Source organism: Galeopterus variegatus, unplaced genomic scaffold, assembly GCF_000696425.1.
Source record: "Galeopterus variegatus unplaced genomic scaffold, G_variegatus-3.0.2 Scaffold14, whole genome shotgun sequence".
In the NCBI taxonomy this organism is placed as follows: Eukaryota; Metazoa; Chordata; class Mammalia; order Dermoptera; family Cynocephalidae; genus Galeopterus; species Galeopterus variegatus.
Window position 1 is genome coordinate 572,763 of NW_007726125.1, and position 5,096 is coordinate 577,858.

Consider the following 5,096-nt stretch of genomic DNA (forward strand, 5'->3'; position numbering starts at 1 on the left):
AGGTCAGTTATTTTTCAAGGTCTCCTGAGGCTTCCCCTTACTTGGTCAAACAGAAAATATATTCTTGGAATCGGTCTCCCTACACACAGCATAGATGAGGGAATTCATTGCAAACATTGGCTATTTTCCTTAGAACCAGATTTGCCTCTTCAATAATTTAGACCTGACTTTCATTAGGAGGCAAATAGGTTTCCTCTCTGATCTATAGCTAGTGGTTGCACAGGAGCCCACCTGGAAAGAACTCTGTGATCAACTAGTCAGGTCTGCCAAGGGCAAGGCAGTGGAGGAGGCAAGATCTGTGTGCTAAATATTTGCCCAGGCTGATAACATAACTGAATTAGGCTCTTGGGTCCCAAAGTCATAGAAATGAACAATGTACCCAGCAGTAATGTAAGTAATGCTTTATTAAAAAAAAAGAGATAGACTTATGCATGGGGGGGGTAGCTAAACGAAAGACAGTTCCCTGAGGGGAGCTGCTCAGGGTCCTTTATAGGGAAAGGGGTTAAGGGGTGCAGGCCAGCTTCATCATTCTGCACCTCTGAAAGTGGTCCATTCTTGGGGCCGGCCCGGTGGCGCACTCGGTAGAGTGCGGTGCTTGGGAGCGTGGCGGCGCTCCTGCCGAAGGTTCGGATCCCATATAGAGACCAGTCCGCTCACTGGTTGAGCGCGGTGCGGGCGCGACACTGAGGGTTGTGATCCCGTTGCCGGTCACGAAAAAAGACAAAAAGGAAATAAATAAATAAATAAAGTGGTCCATTCTGTTCTGCCTCATTGTGTCACAGGCGCATGCTCAGTTAGGGCTTTGGTGCTTACACCTGATCAGTAGGTCCAAGACAGTGGAGGTGTTCATTATCATCACCCCAGAAAGGTCATTGTAGCAGTCACCTTGAAGCTTTGTGCACATGGGGAAACTCCTAAAGGGGTTTTAGGGTTAATCTGTAACTTAATTTTTTTAATTACAGGAAACAAGCCTTGGGAGGGGTTTTGCAACTCTGTATCTGTTCCCCTCTTAGTTTATTTTATCAGGGTGGGCCATGGGGTAATCATGTGCCCTGGGGGGGTCTCATGACTGAGGAGTGGAAAAGTAACAAAATGTCCTTTGCGGGGAAAATGGAGTCAGTTTGGTTCACAGGCCTAGCCCTATTCTGTCTCAGCAATAGGTGGGGTAGGTGATAGACATAAGGATTAGCTTTGCAGATTGGAAAGGGAAGAGATTCTACAGAAGTCTTATTGATTTTTCAGTCTTTGCTGAGTAGTTCAGAGTGGTGTGGCTCTGAGTTAGAATGTTTATGGCTATTGGTGGAGTCCAGGCAGGGTGTACCCAGAAGAGAGAAGCATGAAGAGCAGCTGTTGGAGTGTAGATGCCCCCTCCTTCCGATTACAGGGCACGGTGAGCAGGGCAGTTACCTAGATTCTTGGGCAAGGCTGCCTCTTGGCACCCAGACCTGAGGACATGGGGAGGCCAAAGGCCTGTCTAAATGGCCTGGCAGGAGAAATGCTGAGTTTGTCTTCCTACCAGAGGCAGTTACAGGATGTACCCAATTCAGCTTGGTCCTTTGCTCCAGGTAAAAATGGATTTAGAATCTGTGGGGCCATCCCTATATAGGGATCTGAACCCGTGGCCATGGCACCATCAGCACCACACTCTCCCAAGTGAGCCACGGGCCGACCCTTCCACAAAGTTTTTTTTTTTTTTTTTTTGTCTTTTGTCTTTTTCCGTGTCCAGCAACGGATCGCAACCCTCAGTGTTGCCCCCGTACCGGACCGGGGACCGGCAACGGGATCGCAACCCTCGGCGTTGCTCCCGCGCCTCGCTCAGCCAGTGAGCGGGAACCGGTCCGTATGTGGGATCCGAACCCTCGGGCGGGAGCGCCGCCGCGCTTCCCAAGCGGCGCACTATCCAGTGCGCCACCGGGCCGGCCCCTTCCACAAAGTTTTTGAAGTACACTATTAGTTCTGTTTCTCTGGAAAACCCTGATTAAATACAGACGGCCTCTAAAAAACAAAAGAAAACCAAAACAGGGGCCAGCCCATGGCTCACTCGGGAGAGTGTGGTGCTGATAATACCAAGGCCACGGGTTTGGATCCCATATAGGGATGGCCGGTTAGTTCACTTGGGAGAGCGTGGTGCTGACAACACCAAGTCAAGGGTTAAGATCCCCTTGCCAGTCATCTTTTAAAAAAAAAAAAAGGAAATAACAAGTGTTGGCAAGGATGTGAGAAAACTGGAACCCTAGTGCATTGCTGGTGGGAATGTAAAATGGAATAGCTGGGCCGGCCCGTGGCTCACTCGGGAGAGTGCGGTGCTGATAACACCAAGGCCACGGGTTCGGATCCCATATAGGGATGGCCGGTTCGCTCACTGGCTGAGCGTGGTGCTGACAACACCAAGTCAAGGGTTAAGATCCCCTTACCGGTCATCTTTTAAAAAAAAATAAATAAATAAAATAAAATAAAATAAAATGGAATAGCCACTGTGGAAACCAGTATGACAGTTCCTTGAAAAGTTAAAAATGTCTTCCGACTTCTAAATATTTTCACAACTGTTCAATTCATAGCATTTTTATTTTCTGTTTTAATTGATTCATGAGTTTCTTTGAAAAATAATTTTGTGTTGTAATACCAAGGTCATGGGTTTGAATCCCCATACCGGCTAGCTGTAACAAAAAAAAAAAAAAAGAAAGAAAGAAAAAGAATTTTGAAGGATAATCTGTTTTGAGTTCATTCTAATATGGTCAGGGAATATCATCTATACTGCAAAAACTTTGATATTTGGTGAAGGAAGCAATTATGTACCATTACTGCTGACTTTTTTTATATTTCATAACTTTCATATGGAATAATTTCCCCATGTGGAATAAATGTCTGAGAATTTTCTTCAGTTAGGGTCGGTAGACTGTATAATACTTTAGTTTTTCTTTGTATAAAAATAATATTTTTATTTCTGAAGAAAGAAATAAAATATTTTTATTTCATTTTCATTCTTAAAAAATGTTATCATTATATACAGAATGCTGGTAAATAGGCACTTTCACTTAATACACTGAAGGTATTTTCCCATGGTTATCTGGCTTTCAGTGTTGCTGATGAGAAGTCAGTTGTCAGGTTAAAAGCCCTTTCTATGACATCTTTTTTTTTTTTTTTTTTTTTTTTTGACCGGTAAGGGGATTGCAACCCTTGGCTTGGTGTCGCCCGCACCGCGCTCAGCCAGTGAGCGCACCGGCCATCCCTATATAGGATCCGAACCTGCAGCCTCAGCGCTCCCAGTGCTGCACTCTCCCAAGTGAGCCACGGGGCCGGCCCTATGACATCTTCTTTTACCCACTGGCTACTTATAAATCCTCTACCTTTGGTGCTCTACAGTTTTACTATGTTAATAATAGTTTGGGATTCTGGTTTATTTAATTGTTCATTCATTCTGCTTGCAATTAGTTGGTCTTTCCAAATCTAAAAATGCTCCAACTGTTCTGGAGTATTTTCAGCCTTACCTCTTTAAAAAGTACTCTTACCTCTTTTATATTATCTTCTTCTAAGAAACTAATTAGGGCTGGCTGGTTAGTTCAGCTGGTTAGAACATGGTGCTGATATCACCAAGGTCAAGGGTTCAGATCCCCATACTGGCCACCCACCAAAAAAAAAAAAAAGAAAGAAAGAAAAACTAATCAGACACTAAATAGATTTTGTAACTTTTTCTTCATGTCACATAAACTTTCTTTCATATTGAATATTATTCTTTCTCTCTAGATTGTATTCTAGATACTCTCCTTAAGTCTATTTTGTTAATTATATATAGCCCATGTTGTTTAATCATCAGTTTCTTTCTTTTTTTTTTTTTTTTAAAGATGACCGGTGGGACCGGCCTGTGGCTCACTCGGGAGAGTGCGGTGCTGATAAAGATGACCGGTAAGGGGGTCTTAACCCTTGACTTGGTGTTGTCAGCACCACGCTCAGCCAGTGAGCAAACCGGCCATCCCTATGTGGGATCCGAACCCGGGGCCTTGGTGTTATCAGCACCGCACTCTCCCGAGTGAGCCACGGGCCGGCCCTATCTTCAGTTTCTTAATTTTTTGAATTTTTGTTTTTCATTTCAAGAAGTTATATTAGACCCCTATCTACTTTTTTATAGTTTCTTCATTCTGGCCCATATTTTGAGCTTATCTTTTATTACCTTAAACATAATATATGTAGAATTTTGTCATCTGTGTTAGAAAGGTTCATCATTTACAACTTTGTGTACATATACCTTGTATTCCTTGTTTATTTGTATGATTTGTGCAGTTTTAGTATGAGCCACCCATTTTTCCTGAACTTTATCTTTGAGAATATTTGTGGCCTGGTATAAAATTGAGAGGATTTGTGTTCATTTCTGCCAAAAGCCTGTGGGTTCTACCAACGTAACATCTAGAAAAAATTTTAATATAAATATACATATATATTTAAAGTTTATTTTTGGGGGCGGGCGGTGCTGGCTGGTACGGAAATTCGAAACTTTGACCTTGGTGTTTACAACCCATGCTCTAACAGACTGAGCTAATCGGCCATCCCCTATAGTATATAATTTTAATGCTCTCTATATCTGTATGCTATCCCACTTTTCATTTCTGTTGTTCTAGTATTTTCTCTCTTTCTCATTAGTATATCCCAAATGCTTTTTTTCTATTTTACTTGCCTTTCAAAAATCACAAGCTGTGGCGTTATTTTATTTAATATTCCTTTTAATATGTTTTTAAATTATTTTCCTATTCTCTTTATTATTCCCTTTTGCTTTGTTTTAGTTTATTTTTCAATATTTGTATAATTTAACAGTAATATTTGATAAATGCATATATTTTCTTACTCATATTCTAATAAATATATTTACATATGCACGTTTTTATTTGACTACCACTCTAAGAATAGCTCATATATTTTAATACATACACCATCTATCATTTCTAAGTAGATTAAAATTTTAGCATTGATTTTATTTTAAATCAAGGAAGTTGCCACTATTGCTTTTACCTCTTAAAGGTATTTAGAACAGTGTTAACTTCCTAAATGGATTTAAGATCATTTGTTATTGACTCCACTAAATTTTGTAATTTTACTGTTATTGT

The 5,096-nt window shown here is 41.3% G+C and overlaps 1 non-coding gene across 1 annotated transcript; it reads left to right on the top strand.

Moving 5' to 3' along the window:
- Window positions 1-3,549: 3,549 nt before the first annotated feature.
- On the top strand, window positions 3,550-3,624 carry TRNAI-GAU. The gene has a single exon. It is a non-coding gene; the product is annotated as a tRNA-Ile (tRNA).
- The last annotated feature ends 1,472 nt before the right edge of the window (window positions 3,625-5,096 follow it).